The 17111-nt window shown below is 44.5% G+C and overlaps 1 protein-coding gene across 4 annotated transcripts in view; it reads left to right on the forward strand.

The window, feature by feature from the left end:
• ENTHD1 (ENTH domain containing 1) overlaps window positions 1-17111 on the forward strand; it is a 547844-nt gene that overhangs the window by 161015 nt on the left and 369718 nt on the right. The window lies entirely within an intron of this gene.

A 17111-nucleotide genomic window follows, 5' to 3' on the forward strand; every position in this document is an offset into this window, starting at 1 on the left:
TCAGTGACTGTAGTTGGGAGGCATTTTACTCTGTTATTTTCGTAGCCCACGTTGGGCCTTCTGTTAGACCCCGGAGGTTAAGGCAAACAGTTAACCGTATCTGGGGGAGGTGTAGTTAAGGTTTTGCTTAGTATACATTTGCATGTATCACAGCTCATAGATATTTCTAATGTATAAACCTGCATTAACTCCACATTAAAATGGACTAATGCACACGTGTGTTAAATGTAATTTTAGTCCATTGGTCTCTGTTATTTACAAAGGATATCATTTAGAGTTAGAGCAGGCATACAAATTGTAATAGAAATGTTCTGTTTTTACATGCATTCTTTGAAGGTGATATAAAGTGATGGATAATGTAAACATTCATTGAAAAATCCGGTGTGTACATTTTTATAGTAAATGTTTACATTACTTATCCCCCTTGTGTGCTTTAAACACATGCACAGATAATGTAAATATACATATTTCTAAATGTGGTGCATATATGTCGTTAGCTATGTACCTTTTAGGGTTGAAGTTGAAATGGCATTTTGTGTGACCTCTTCAGGCACCTCTATATATATGCTCAAAGATTCTGCTGTATTTTTGCTGAGAATTCAGATACAGAAAGTACTGAAGACTTCAATAAAATCCTAAGTATATAAGGCAAAAGTGGTAGAGAATACTCTAAAAATAAAATTTAAAATGATGGAAATACTTACTGAAGAAGACATTTAAAGTCACCTCTAGTCATGTTCTAGTATAGTGATGGGCAAACTATGGCCTGCGGGCCAAATCCGGTCCTTATAGGGTTTTAATTCAGCCCACCTATCATTTGGGGATACACCATTATGTGTGGCCCGTCCATGCTCCCACCTGCCTGCCCGATGTCATCATCAAAGGCATAGTTATAGCCCTTGATGATCCTTCAGCAGGGAGGTCAGAACATCGGCAGGTGGCAAGGGGAGGCCCTGTTCGATGCGTTGGTGAGGTTCCCACCCCCTGCCAGCAAAGAGTGACCACGGTTGGCACTGATGTGGATCCTACCCCCTGCCAGGATTGATCTTATCTCAGTGCTGGCGGGATTCCTGCCAATGAGAAGAGACAGCAATGTGGCAGCGGCGCCTGCCAGAGTCCAGCCAGTGAGGCTGAAAAAGATGAAAAAAGTGGCAGAGGTGCCTGCCAGAGCTGAGGCTGGCAGGGCCAAAAAAAGAAGAAAAGATTTTGTGGCAAGCCCAGGCTGGCAGGGCTGAAGGAGGAGAAGGGAGACGCAACAGTGGCGCCCGCCAGAGGAGAAGAAAGAGACTGGGTGGATGACAGTCGCTTCAACCCAGACCAGCGGGGCTGAAGAATGAGCAGAAGTACAATTGTGTGTTTAGGAGCATGCTTGTGAGTTTACCTGAGAGAGAGATTGGGAGCCTGCATGTATGTGCCTGCTTGTGATAGATTGGGAGCCTGCTTGTGCGTTCCTGTGAGAGAGAGAGAGATTGGGAGCCTGCTTGTGCGTGTTTGTGTGTGCCTGTGAGGGGGAGAGAGATTGGGAGCTTGCTTGTGTGTGTGTGCCTGTGAGAGAGAGAGATTGGGAGCCTGCTTGTGCGTGTGTGTGTGCCTGTAAAAGAGAGAGAGATTGGGAGCCTGCTTGTGCGTGTGTGTGTTTTGTGTGCCTGTGAGAGAGAGAGATTGGGAGCCTGCTCGTGCGTGTATGTGTGTGTGCGTGCCTGTGAGAGAGAGAGATTGGGAGCCTGCTTGTGCGTGCGTGTGTGTGTGTGTGTGTGTGCGCGTGCGTGCCTGTGTGAGAGAGAGAGTGGGAGCCTGCTTGCGTGTATGCGTGCCTGCGTGAGAGAGAGAGAGTGGGAGCCTGCTTGCGTGTATGCGTGCCTGCGTGAGAGAGAGAGAGTGGGAGCCTGCTTGCGTGTATTTTTTTATTTTATTTTTTTATTTAGCATTTGTTTATATACCGAGGTACAGCTGACATAGCCTTTACTCCGGTTTACATTATAACAAACCAGTTACATTTAAATTCATAACAGAGTGACAGAGAATGAATTAGAACATTAACTTAAAAAAGTCAATAAATACATTGAACAATACATTGAACAATAGTTATGAGTGTAAGCAACACTTGAAGTAGACGGTAGAAACCGTTAAAGAGAAAAAAGGTTTCTGCAAGACAGGACGAAAGACAGAAGGAGGGGATTGCTGGCATAAAAAGGAACGTGAAGGTGGATATGAAAAAGATTATGTTCAGTTGTCATTGGGTGAGCAGCCATTGTAAGACTGTGAGAGTAGCCAATCTTTAAGATCTTTTTTAAAAGATTTAAAGTTTTCTTGCGAATTGAGGTGTTGAGGTAGTGCATTCCATAATTTTGGGCCGATGATGGAGATGGCTCTATTTCTAGTGGAGGATAATTTGGCTTGAGGTAAAGAAGGGACATCCAGCTGAACTTTATATGTAGATCTTGTTGTACGTGAAGATTTGTGTAGATGTATAATATTGTCCAGGGTAGAGTAGTCAGCTTTGTGAATTGATTTGTGTAGGATTGTGAGTACTTTGTACTCTATTCTTTTTTTTAACTGGTAGCCATTGTAAGTTGTAAAGTACTGGGGATATATGGTCGGATTTTCTTTTACCAGACAGGACTCTGGCAGCTGCGTTTTGGAGAGTAACTGCAGAGGTCTTAATGTTGAATTAGGGAGGCCTATCAGAAGGGAGTTGCAGTAGTCCAAACTGGAGAAGATGAGGGCTTGAAGAACGGTTCTGAAATCCTGGGGATGAAGCAGCGGTTTTAGGTGTTTGAGTATTTGAATTTTGTAAAGCCTTCTCTTGTTTTTGTTGTGATGTGCTTTTTTAAGATTTAGCTCATTATCTAGCCAGAAACCCAGGTCGTTAACGTTGTCTTTGAGTTGAATTTGAATGTTGTCAAATTGGAAGGGTGGAGTGGAAGTTATACCAAAGTTTTTTCTTGTAATTAATATACATTCTGTTTTGCTCATATTTAAGCGTAGTTTTAGATTGTTCAGCAGATTTTGTATTGCTTTCAGGTGTGAGGCTGCTTTTGACATTGTTTCTTCTAAAGACGAAGTAATGGGAATGAGAAGTTGTATGTCATCAGCATACATGTAGAAAATGATGTTAAGGCTTGTTAAAAGATGGCATAAAGGAAGAAGGTAGATATTAAAGAGAATAGGTGATAAAGCCGACCCTTGAGGAACTCCAGTATCTAGAGGGATGGCCTCAGATGAAAGTTGTTTGTAGGAAACTTTGAAAAATCTGTTTTTAAGGAAAGAGGAAAACCAGTTGAGGGTTTTTCCAGCGAGCCGATGGATTCCAGGCTAAAAATAAGCCTTTTGTGGTCCACAGTGTCAAAGGCTGCTGACAAATCGAGGAGGATCAGAAGGTGATCTAGTTTGTTATCGAAGCCTCTTAATAGGTGTCAGAAAGATTGAGTAGTAGGGTTTCTGTACTGAGGTTTTTTCTAAAACCGTGTTGTGTGGGAAATAGAATTTTGTGGTCGTCCAGGGTGTTCGTTTAGTTGTTTCAGAACCGCCTTTTCTGTCAATTTAGCAAAAAGGGGAAGGTTTGATATTGGGCGGTAGTAGTGTTTAAATCTTTTGGGTTGAGGTTTTTTTTCTTCAGTAGTGGTGTGATGTAGCGATTTTAGTTTGGTAGGAAGCTCGCCCTCAGTAAGAGATTTGTTGATGATTGCTGCTATTGTTGGGGCTAAGGGATGAGCGATTTCCTTTAAAGCTCGGGTTGGGATGGTGTCCCATGTCATGGCGCGCAGGGTTTATTTTTTTCAACATTTTCTCTGTTTCCAAGATGGAGATAGGATTGAATTCAAGCCAGGGACTTATGTTTGATAAAGATTGCTTTTCTATGATTGATGGGGAGTTGAAGGCATCCGTGATTTTTGAAATTTTGTTCTTAAAGAAGATGGCTAAGTCTTGGCTCAAATTTATTGTTTCAGTGGTAGTGGGATTGTTGTTTTCGACGATGAGGTTGTTTACTATGTTGAACAGTGATTTAGCTTTGTTGGTAGCATTATTTATTTTTTTACTGTAGTAATCACGTTTTGTGTTCTGGATGGTTTTTTTGTAGGCAGCTAGATGAGTGCGGTATTTCTGCTGTAATAATGGCTGTTTGTTTTTTTGCCACTCTTTTTCGATTTTCCTGAGAGCCATTTTCATATTTTTAAGAGTGGTGTTATACCAGGGGTTTTGGTGTTATTTTTTGTTCCTTAGACGTTTGATTTTCTCTGGGTTAATGTTGTTAGCAGTTTCTTCAGTAATATGAAACCAGGATTGGATGGCGTTATTTATGTTAGAAAGGTCGAGATTAGAAAGCTGGTGACCCAGTTCTTGTAGGAGAAGATCAGATTGAAATGGTGGTCGATATTTGAAGAAATTTTGTGTATCCTTAGTGTAGGTTGGATTGTTGAAATTTATTTGAGTCTTGCGTAGTAGAAGATGGTGGTCAGACCATGGAACTGGACTATGGAGAATTGTGGTATTGGAGAAGTAGTTATTAGTGAAGATTAGGTCTAATGTATGACCTTCTTTGTGAGTGGGGTCATGTACTTGAAGGAAGCAGTTTAAGCTTGAAAGCATGTCAATGAGGGTTTGGCAATTTAGAGATCTTGGGATGACATCTATATGAAGGTTGAAGTCACCAAGAATGATTGTAGGTTTTTTCAAATTAATGTTGGTAATAAGGAACTCGAGCAGCGGAGAGATGTTACTATCGAGAAGCTTGGGTGGGCAATAGACAAGGCAGATTTGTAGATTTGGTGAGTCGAAGAGAGCGACTTCGAATTGTTTTGGGAGGTTATGTAGGATCATTTTCATTGTATGTGTGCCTGCGTGAGAGAGAGAGAGTGGGAGCCTGCTTGCGTGTATGCGTGCCTGCGTGAGAGAGAGAGAGTGGGAGCCTGCTTGCGTGTATGCGTGCCTGCGTGAGAGAGAGAGAGTGGGAGCCTGCTTGCGTGTATGCGTGCCTGCGTGAGAGAGAGAGAGATTGGGAGCCTGCTTACGTGTGTGTGTGTGCGCGCCTGCGTGAGAGAGAGAGAGTGGGAGCCTGCTTGCATGTATGTGTGCCTGTGAGAGAGAGTGGGAGCCTGCTTGCATGTGTGCGTGCCTGTGAGAGAGAGAGAGTGGGAGCCTGCTTGCATGTGTGCGTGCCTGTGAGAGAGAGAGAGAGAGTGGGAGCCTGCTTACGTGTGTGTGTGTGCACCTGTGAGAGAGAGTGGGAGCCTGCTTGCGTTTGTGCGTGCCTGTGAGAGAGAGAGAGAGAGAGAGAGAGAGTGGGAGCCTGCTTGCGTGTATGTGTGCCTGTGTGAGAGAGAGAGAGATTGGGAGCCTGCTTACGTGTGTGTGTGTGCGCCTGCGTGAGAGAGAGAGAGTGGGAGCCTGCTTGCGTGTATGTGTGCCTGTGAGAGAGAGAGAGTGGGAGCCTGCTTGCGTGTGTGCGTGCCTGTGAGAGAGAGAGAGTGGGAGCCTGCTTGCGTGTGTGCGCCTGTGAGAGAGATTGGAAACCTGCCTGCTTGCGTGTGTGTGCGCCTGTGAGTGAGAGAGAGATTGGGAGCCTGCTTGAGTGTGTGTGCCTGTGAAAGATAAAAGAGATTGGGAGCCTGCTTATCTGTGCGTGTGTGCCTGTGAAAGAGAGAGAGAATGGGAGCTTGCTTGTGTGTGTGTGCGCCTCTGAAAGTGTCTACAATCTCAGGCTGACTGAAAATGAAAAGTTTCCAGGTATTGGGGGGGGGGATTTCTTTTTAAATCCTTATTAGTTTTAATTATTGGGTGTTTGATGTGTCTGCTGTTTTGAAATTGATTTTGAGGTAAAGTGTAGTTATTTTTATCCTTATCCCTCTTAATTATTAGGTGGTGTTCTATTTGTCCTCTGTTTTTAAATATTCTTTGTATTAGTATGGTTTCCTCACTGCTATGATTGACTTATATTTCTTGACTTTGTTTTATGAGGAATGGTGATATTTTTGTTTTTTATTTATTGCCCTGCATTTAAGTCTGGCTTTTAGTGGTTTCCTGTCCAGTTTTTTGTCTGCACCTTACTACTTATGATCTGCATTTATGACTGAGGTTAGGTAGTCTGTTAGTTGGGACATAAGAATATGAGAGCATAAGAACATAGCAGGCAGGCATTAATAGCTGAGCGATAAATGTGCATCTGAGATGCACATTTATTTTTTTGCATGCAGAATGAATGCGTAATAGGTTCATTCACATGCATTTGCATGTGAAGAACGCTATTACATTCACTCAGAGTCTGACGTGGGTTAAATAGGCGCTAATCCCCTTATTGCATTAGGGGGTGGATTAGCGACTATTTAACCTGCGTTGGAGTGCGGGTTATACAGTGCGCTCGGCTGAGCGCACTGTATTGCATCGGCCCCTTTGTGGGTTAAAAGTTACATGCCCCCCAATAATGAGAAGGGCTGGCGATGAGTTTCTCATGCTGCCCTTCCTCTCTTATCCCTCACCGTATTGCCTGCTTTTCTTATATAAATTGTGGGATTCAATTCTCATAGCTTTATTTAAGTACATAAAATAGTCCCTGTCTTCAGTTAAATGCCACCTATTAACCCATTATTGATGCTTTAAATCTTTTCCCCCTCATTATCCCTAATGCTTATCTATTTCTCCCTGTAGAAGAAAGATAGTAATTAGCTACACAAGTGGGTGACATTTGGGTGCCCATAGGCAGGATTTGAGTGTGTGGTGGGAGACCCTGGAGATCATGAAACTATCTTTCTAGCCTTTAGTCAGGGAAGAGTTAAAGTTTTATTGGAAAGTTTTTATTTTTGATATCTGTAATTTCTGCCTACAGAGTAAGCAATTACAAGCACTAGTTTCGTACCCTATGTATCCAAATTTTCAATAACAGAGTAGTTTGAAAATTCAGCCAATTTTTTTTCTTAAATTACTTTCAGTTTGACTTGAATCAGTCCATTATACTACCAACATTTTTCCAAGACTACTGCCAATAAAGGTGAACAGTTTCTTCATACCTTGCACTGCAGGAGAACTTTATTGCTGTATTTGGAGAGAATAAAATCTCTTAGGAAATCATCTCAACTTTTCCATCTCCTTCAACCCTCCTTCAGGGGGGGTGTCAGTTACTAAACTAACGGTTACTCTTTCCTCATGGATTTCTGATTGTATTTCTTACTTATATACTCAGTCAGGACAACAGCTTCAAAGTAAAGTAAAAGCATTCAAATCTGCAACTTTTATAGCCCATCTTCACTCTGCCTCCATAGAAGAAATTGGCAATGCTGCCACCTGGTCTTCTATCCATACCTTCACTGCTTATTACTGTCTAGAAAATGCTTCAGATCAAGACAGCAATTTGGTCTTGCAGTTCTTAAAACCTTATTTTAACTACCGTAATTCCTTCCAGTCTCCCACAAACCTCTATCAAACAATGGGTTGATTATTCCACTGCTGATTAAAAAATTAAATATGTACATGCAACCCTCAGCTTGGGAGTCCCCTCTTGTGTGGCTGATTGATGCCCTGCTAAGGAAAAAGCAAAGTTTCTTACCTGTAACAGGTGTTCTCTGTAGACAGCAGGACAAATCAGGCACACAGTACCATCGTGTGACCCTGAAGAATTGGCTTACTATAAAGACTGAGGAGACTTGTGCAGTGTCTGCACAGAATCCCCGCCAAGAAGATCTTTCTGAGCTCTGAGTTTTTCTGTCTTAGTGCTGTCAGAATGACTTCACCCTCTTGTTTGACTGATTTATACTGCTTTCTATGGAGAATAACATTTATAGGTATGCAACTTTGATGTTTGCATTGACTAGATTGTAAGCTCCACAGAGCACTCTACTGTTTCTTATATGTATCTGTACAGCATTGTATATACCTTGTAGCATTATATAAATGTTTTGTAGTAGTAGTAACTCACACCCAGTACTCCACCCATGTCTTACCATAAAGATTTTTAATGTAAATAGCTATCAATATTAGCATAGCTGTTAACCAGACATCATGGTATTTCCATATAGTTCCTCATCACTACTGACCCAGTTGACATGGCCTGTCAGCTAGACCTAGCTATGTAAATATCTTTGTTTCTGCTAGGAGTTCTAAATATTGCTGTTCTTGCAGTTTGCCAGACCAATCCAGATACTAATTAATTCTAACAGTGCTGCCTACCACTAGTCCTTGTATTTTCCACTAGGACTAGCATTTCATATTGCCCACTTTACCATTCTTTGTAGTAGCCCCAGCACTCATTTAATCATTTTAGTCAGGCACTTTAAACGCATGCTGCTAAGTCATGCTTCTGTTATCTGTGCCCATTGTTATGTTTAAAACTTAGGATGCAATAATCATAGAGAATCTTATCTTGAAATCTGTTACTGTTTTTAACCTCCATCACACATTCTGGGAGAGTATTTCACACATCCACCACCATTTCCGTAAAAACACATTTCCTTATGTTGCTCCTGAGTTCTTTGGAGACTCATATCGTGATCCACTGTTCTAGAACAGAGGTGACCAACCTTTCAAGAAATCAGAATACACAGTACCAAGACTCTGGCTGATTCCTTTATGTGCAAATTTACAGTGAAAATGCAGTACATCTTAACTGCAGGTAGCAAACAGACATCAAACATAGCAGGTCTTTGCATAGATTGGGTTACTGCCTTCTCCCCAGATCCTGAGTTCTTATACTCTGGTGAGGGGCTTCTGGTAAGATCCAGCCCCTTGTGGATCTGGATCTTAAGGAGGACTGGGTAAGACAGCTGTGCCTAGTCCCTTAAGGTAGTCAGAGGCATTTTCCACCAGACTCCCTCACTCTCACATTTTCAAGAGCTAGGAAGGGACTCTTTGAGGAACAGGGACATCTGAAGGGTGGCAAGCAAGGCAACCACACAGTGCACCAGTTGGGGAACACTTCATTGACCTTTTGACCATTTGACCTCAAATCTTTGAGTCTGCAAGCAACCAAGCTCAAGGGAAAGGGAATGCCTAAAGCAATTTTTGTCTAGTGTGCCATTTTGTTCAGCAACTACCCCTGCATAGGGGTGGGGTGGGGACTGGTGAGTCCCCCAGTGGGGATTTTCTTCCTCTCATGCTTACTGGTATCTTCTGTTCAACACCTCCTCCCTGTTCCAAACCTCTCTCTCAATCTCATCCAATTCCCACTAATTTCATTCATCCTACCAGTCTGTTTTCCCATAGATAAGCAGCTGAATTAGCCATGCTGTCTGGGTACATCCTCCATGCCACTAGGTGATGGAGCTCTCTAAGATCACCAAAAGTCTTTAGATGAGGTGTTCCCTCCTGCCTGTCCCTGTGCCTGCTCAAGGCTCCTCAGTCTGTTTTTTTCCACGCGACTGCACGCGGAGCTCTATAGTTCTTGTAAGGAAAAGTTGCTCTGAAGAGAAAAACTTTAATTATTTCTTCAAAACTTAAAAATTTCACACAGAATACTTACATCATGCCTTGTCCAGGGTTTAAATTCTGTGACTGTGGTAAGATAATGTCTGTAACCGACAGACATCAATATTGTTACATTTGCCTTGGTCCAAAACATGATCAGGCAAACTGTACTGATTGTGGACGGATGTGCCAGAGAGCAGCACGGATTGCCCAGCTCAGAGAGGAGGCAGCGTGCTCGTATGCTCCCTCTGACGCTTCAGCCAGGTCGGCCCTGGGACTGCAGTCGACCCCCAAGACCCATGCCCATCGGAGGTCCACCTCTGCTGACCCTCCAGGCCACAAGCAGAAAAAGAAAATTTAAAAATCCTTCGATGCAAACGGCTGGGGATGCACCATTGACGCAGCCTGCGTCAGATGCGTTGAGACCTATGGATAAGCCGACTCAGTGGCACCACCGAGGCCTCAGGGAAAGACCAACGTGCTGGCGCATTGGAGCAGCGTCGACGCATCGGAGCAGGGTCAACGCACTGAAACTCCTGGATCGACGCAGCAAGGGTATCTACACCTCAGCAACCTGTAAAACAATATAAGAAATACACATCAGGTCACAAAAGGCCTAGGAGCCCATCCCCACTTTTAGTGGTGGACTCTGAAGATTCTTTATCTCCTCCACATTTATCAGGGAGTTCTTCCCATTCATCTGAGATTTTTTCAGGACTTTCTACTCCATCTCAGCATCGTAGGAAATCCTTATATCAAGAACCTCTACATTCCAAACTCCCTTATCCACCTGAGGATATTGGATGTCCTCAAGGACCAAACCAGGACATCCTCAAGGCAGCCGTACTTCTATCGGGTCAACAACCAAATATCAGACCCCCCCCACATCAATATCGGTATCTGATACACTGACACAGATTACCTCTATTTTATCACAATTTCTATCATCGGTTCAGCAACAAAATCTACCAAACCCCGATCCACCGGCGGAGGTGCCTTCAGCACCTATACCCAGTATGGAGAAGCTTCGAGATAGAGAGAGCTGGCCCTTGAGGAGCGAGTACCAGATCCCTGGGCACAGAAACTCGTTGGCAAGTACTCACGCAGCAGTTCTCTGTAGAAGATGGCACTGGTGCTGGAACGGAGGCAGGCCCTCGAGGAGTGAGTACCTGGTTCCAGGGAAACAGCTCTGAGGAGTATTTATTTATTTATTTATTTTAACTTTTATATACCGATGTTCCTGTATAGGATATTACCTATCGCACCGGTTTACATGAAACTGAACTATCAGCCGAGGGGCGGATACAGCGAAACAAGTGGGTACAGTGAACATGCTGAAACCATAAATATGTGGAACATTAGCAATACATTATGATATAATAAAATAACCATATAATAAAAGATAGTACAATAAAATGATAGTAAAAATGGGTTACAATAATAATATAACATAAAGTTAATAGAATTAAATGAAATAACTAAAATAGAAAGAAAGGGCTAAGCCTGATGAAAACTTCTAAATCGTCTTTAGGAGAAGGTAACATAGTGGGGAGGTGGTGTAACCTGGATAGCATGGATCTGGGCCGGGGCGATGGTAGTATACTTACAGTTGGTGTCTGTAGCGAATTCTTCCAGTAGAAGAGGAGATGGTCACAGGCAGCGAGTCAGGGAACATGGGCCCTCGAGGAGCGAGTACTGGTTCCTGATAGCGACCCTGAAGAAGCAGAGAGGCCCCCGAGGAGCGGGTACCTCGTTAACAGCAAAGAGTCCAAATAGAAGTAGTGGAGGCAGAGTAGCTGGGTACGGAGAGCGAATCCATCCGTAGTAAATCCCCTTGCTAACTCAAAGGCTAGCAATAAACAATAGGCTTAAATATCCGGGCAGCGTGACGTCATCACAGGGGGACGCCCCTGAGGTTCGCGCCATCAGAGGAAATAAGAATGAGGGCTGCGTGGCGCCGGACGCACCATAAGGTACCTGAGGAGCATGGCGGGAGGGCAGCGCCCAAGCCAGTACAGGGATGCTGGGGAGGGATGGTGGGCAGACGCCGCGGCAGCCAGACGTCCAAAAGGAGCAGGAGGAGTTGCAGAAAAAGAAAGGTAGGCGGAATGAAGCCGTCAGGCCGCAATGGTTGCAACAGCTCCTCTGAGAAATTTCCTCTTTTGTCTTTTTTCCTCGTGATCGATATGCCTCACAATAAGCGTAAAGCAAGACTACGGGAGAATGTTTCAAGTTTCTCCTTTACCTGGAACAGAGCAACCTAAAATCGCCGAGTTTTTCGGGGCAACACCAGCTCGAATTCCCAGAGCGATGGCCGCTGTGTAGAGGGACCCCGGGCAGAGCCCCTCCCTACTGGCTGACGAAATCTCTCTAAGCCTGGGAGCACCGGAAACACCATCTCCTCCGAGGATAGGAGCATCGGCTCCAAGGGGATTCTTGAGCGATGTCCAAGGGACCCTGTCGGGGGTTAATATGCGGCAGGAGTCCGCGGAGAGAACAGAGACCCCGAGTGCTCCGAGAGCAGCGGAGCAGGCCGTGGAAGAAGCCTCTACGAATGAGGGCTTTGATGTGATCCTTCCTGTGCCTGTAAGTGTGGAACAGAGACCGACCTCTGAGCATGACAGGATAACTTCTTGGACGGCTGGAGAAGGAACAAATGTACAGGTTGGCAATTTAAAATATCTAAACCAGACATTATTACCTTAGAAGCCCTCTGGAATGCCTGGTTAATTTGGATTCCTCTATTTCCTCATTAGCTTCACTTGTCTTGGAAAACTAATAGTGCCTTGAAACAGAATTCTGCTGAATTGCTGGTTCAAGAAAACAAGATTGAAAAACTGAATCTCAAATGATAAAAATGGAAAAGGTTCAACATCAGCTTGTTCTGTCTGAGTTAAACTCAAAAAAGTTAGAGAACATTGAAAATAATTTACGTTCACTAAACTTGAGGATAATAAACTTCCCTATTATAAAACAACTTTCTCCATTGGAATTGCTTAGGAACTATCTATCTCAGATTTTGAAGATCTCTGAAACCGCTATGCCGGTGATAACTAAGGCTTATATAATATCCAAGCCACAGATGGGAGAGCCTCAAGAAAATTTAGCTACTGGAGTCTTGTTGGATTTATCAGATTTCCTGCAATCATCTCAAGACTTTGAAATTACATACAGAGGGACCTTCTTAGTTAAATTTGCATTCTCTACAGATAGAGATAATGTTTTGCATTTCTTTCTTCGCCAGTCATTCTTGTTGTTCTATGGACAAAAGATCTGGATTTTATCCTGACTTAACCAGGGAAACCCAAATTAGAAGGAAGACATTTTTATTATTGTGTTCCGAGCTACAAGCCAAAGGGGGTTACTTTCAACTTCGATATCCATGTAAATGTATGGTCAGATATAAAAATGGTAATTACATATTTTTTGAACCTTCTGAACTACATACATTTGTTAGATTCTCCAGATGTTTAAACCGGTAAATTAGATAGGATCTGGTGGCTCTCAATTTTTTTCCTTTTGTTGTATGTGCGCTCTGGGGGTGGTGGAATCCTTGTCCTGGAACATCGCAGGGACTTCCTCAGGGGGCGGAGCACTGAGGGAGACAGAGGCAGAGTCGAGCTTCACCACTGAGCCCGAGGTCCCCCAGGAGGAGCCCATAGGGACCCGGGCCCACTTGGACTTAGGTGGGCCTCGCAGGGTCTCCAAGAGAGATGGGAAGTCCAATGTGCCCACAGGAACTAGGGGAACGCTGTAGGGTTCAAGACTGAAGACAGGAGGCAGCAGAGGGAACTAGAGTAGGGATGTGTGAAGACAAGGCGAGGAACGGAGCCAGGAACTAAGGACGTGGTCAGGCAAGCAAGGTCAAGTCCAGGTATCAGTCTGAGGAGTAGTCAACGAAGCAAGGGTCAAGAGCCAGACGGTTCCAACGGGTTCTAGAACAAGCTGAGGTCTTGGGCAGGCGGAAGATGTTATTGTTTGTAAGGATTTGGGTGGAACCCCTGGACTCTGTAGCTGCTGACCATGCCCATGGGGGGAAGTCCCATGAGGGGCCATAGGTCAGGCTCAGCTTTAGTACACACACACAGTTAGATCTTTTATTAACAGTATTGAGGAGCCACCAGAGTGGCAGGTGGCGGATGGTAGTGAGCAGGAATGTAGCCCGGCTGGGCTTGTATTCCCTCAGGCTCTGGAACAGCGATCCCACAATGGCTGTGCTGTAGTGGAGAGAAACTGAGATCGTGAGTACAAGCAATATATGCAGGGTTCAGGAACAGAGCCTCATTGGTATAGTACTCACACAGCGGTTCTCTCGGATGGAGCACAGGAGCTGAAGTAAAGGCAAGCCCTCGAGGAGCGAGTACCTGGTTCCAGTGGAACAGCTCGGAGAGAACTAGATGGTAACTCACTGAATGGTATAGGCAGTGGTGTCTTCCAGGCAGAAGAGAAGTCCAGGTAGCGAGTCCAGGAACACAGGCCCTCGAGGATGCGAGTACCCGGTTCCAGACAGCGACCTGAAAGAGAAGAGAGAGAGGCCCCCGAGAAGCGGGTACCCCAAATAGAGTAGTCCAATAGTGGAGGCAGGCAGAGTAGTTAGGTACGGAGAGCGAATCCCATCCATTAGGAAACCTTTGCCTAACTTGACGGCTAGCAATCGCGTAAGCTATTTGTATCTGGGATGCGTGACGTCATCACAGGGGGACGCCCCTGAGGTTCGCGCCAAAGAAGGTACTTGAAGCAGGGCTGCGCGGCGCGCGCATCCTAAGGCAACTGGACAGCATGGCGGGAGGCAGCGCCCAAGCAGGACCGGGACGCCGGAGAGGATGGCAGCCAGACGCCGCGGTAGCCAAATGTCCGTCAACCGCAGGAGGAGTCGCCAGAGAGGTAAGGAGGGTGGAGTGGAGACTTCGGGCAGCGACAGTCGTAACAGCAGGCAGGCAGGTCAGGAACAAGTGGAGGTCTTTGAGAGGGCGGCAGGCAGGTCAGGAACAGGCTTTGTTTCAGGCAGGCAGGGCAGGTCAGGAACAAGCTGAGGTCTTTGGCAGGTGGCAGGCAGGCAGGTCAGGAACAGGCTGAGGGTCTTTACCAGAATGGCAGTCCAACATAAGACCAGGGAGATGAACAGACGGAACAAGCAGGACTAGGAATCAGAAACAACAGGAAACAGAACTGGAATGAAGATCCTGGAACAGACTATAGTAACAAGCAAGCAGGAACACGCACGTGACAATCTCAGGAACAAAACGACCCAATTGCCAAGGCAAGGAAGTGAAGGCGATCACTTCCTTATACGGGAGTTCAATTAGGGCGTTGCTGCGGAGCTAGGCCCCGCCCTGGTTCCTACTTCAGCGCGGCCTGCTCTGTGCGCGAGCGCCTGGGGGTGTGGTTTAGACATGCTGATGGCGCCAGCGTGAGGCCTTGCTCGTTGCAGGAGGCCAGACGGTATTCACCGCGGGACGCCGCGGTCTCTCTGGGCTAGCTAGGGCCGCGAGGGAGGGCAGCGCTGGAACTTGGCAAGGGGGCCCAGAGGTGAGCAGTCCCGTGTGTGGGATGTCCATGGGCGGGCGCGTAACACTGTATTCTTGATTATCTGCTCGCTATTGTAACTTCCCCCTATATTTTCTTTTTAATATTTGGGGTTGAATGAATATTTTCACAGTATAACTTTGTTTCCTTTTCTCTGTTATGTACAACCTATTTCATATCAAGGTGTTCCTTGTAATAATCTTTGAAATTCATAAAAAAAATAAAGATAGAGCAGTTGCCTCAGCAGTGCAAGATTCAGAGGGATGATATCTTCAAAGGGATACTAATGAATGCAGGAAAAGTTAGGCAATCCTGACAGAGAAGTTCCAATAACAGCAAAAGTAACCCATGTGCCTATAAATAATCACCTGAGCTAAAAAGATTCCGAATTATCCCTGTCAACTGAAAAGCAGACTGTTAATACAAATAAAAAACACACTTTGAATATCTGTATGCAATGCCAGAATTCTAAGTAAAATGGGAGGGATAGAATGTATGGCAATGAATGGTGAGATATACTTAGTTGGCCTCTCAGAGACATGGTGGAGGAGGATAACCAATTGGATAGTGCCATACCAGGGTATAAATTATATCGCAATGATAAAGAGGAGTAACTTGGTGGGAGTGTGGGGTGGTGGTGCTTTATGTCCGGAATGGCATAGAGTCAAACAGGACAAGGACCCTGCAAGAGACTAAATGCAGAATCAAATTTTTATGGGTAGAAATCCCTTGTGGGTTGGGGAAGAGTATAGCGATAGGAGTATACTGCTGTCCACTTGGCCAAAATGATGAGAAGGACGATGAAATGCTAACAAATTAGGGAAGCTAATCAATTTGTAGTGCAGTAATTATGGTAGATTTCAATTACTCCAATATTGACTGGGTAACTAACATCGAGACATGCTGGAAAGATAAAGTTTCTGGATGGAATAAATGACAGCTTTATGGAGCAATTGGCTCAGGAGCCAACGAGAGAGGGAGCTATTTTAGATCTAATTCTTAGTGGAGCAAAGGATTTGGTGAGAGGTAACTGTCGTGGGGCCGCTTAGGCAATATTTGTTTAGTTATTTATTTATGCATTTTGTATTCCATCGTTCCAAATACAGATCACAACGGTTTTTACAAAGACATTCATATGTCAATGTCATTTGGTAGTTTGAAAATACATTCATAATTCATGTCTTCGAATTCATAGGACAAATCAACAGTTCAGTACCTTCATAATACAGGTTATACTAGAAAGAGCAAGAGTATATTACAGGGTGAGTAAATGGCATAGATCTTGACGTAGGAGTGCATTAATAATTGTTCATCACTTTACGTTGAGAGGATTTGGTAAGGGAATTTGTAAAACAAGTATTCTTTAGTGCGATTTGTGTCATTTAGAGGCTATTTTCTTCTAATAGTGATCATAACATGATCAAATTTGAATTAATGATTAGATTTCTGCCTTGGGTGGCTGGAATCCAAGTTGGCCACTGTAGAGTCTGCTGTGTGAGCTTGGCTTTACCTTTTCTTGCTTCAAAGGCTTTATTTCCTGAAATGCCGCATTCTGCCCAAAAACAGCAGGTGAAAGAACAATCCAACCCTGTGGTTCCTCTGGATTCCCCCTTCTCGGGTCCGATGGACACTCAAGTTTTGCGGGTAATGAGGTCGGAGGCTTTGTCGTTGGAGATTGAGGCAGAAGTGGAGTTTCCTGCCCCCTCTCCGGATTCTTTAACATCTTTATCCCTGATTGACAGGGTTCCTCCAGTGAACCTGGCAGCATTCAGGGATCGCCGTTCCCTGTTGGCAGGGGCTAACACCGAAGCAGCTGACGCCCCTTGTTCCAAAGCGGGGACAGGAGATGCTGAAGCCCTGAAGACGCTGCTGGTGAGGGCCCCGCAAGGGGTTTGGCCTGCTCACCTCCTTTGGCCTGTACTCTTCCTCCTTTCAAAGAGATTTCTGTGCCGACATTGGTAAGATCTCAACACATTACTTTGGACACTATCTGGGACGCCATTACTAACTTGGGAACTTCTGTCTCATTCATAGGATTTACTCTATTGGAAATAACATTTCTCTGCTAGAACAATTTAAAATTTCTAATCAGGAAGATATTGCTGATATAAAACAATGTTCTCAAAGGCTGAATTCTGCCCAAGATCATTTGATCAAGGAAAATTCATTTTTGCAGTTTAAAATTGAAAGTC

Source organism: Rhinatrema bivittatum, chromosome 2, assembly GCF_901001135.1.
Source record: "Rhinatrema bivittatum chromosome 2, aRhiBiv1.1, whole genome shotgun sequence".
NCBI classification, from domain to species: domain Eukaryota; kingdom Metazoa; phylum Chordata; class Amphibia; order Gymnophiona; family Rhinatrematidae; genus Rhinatrema; species Rhinatrema bivittatum.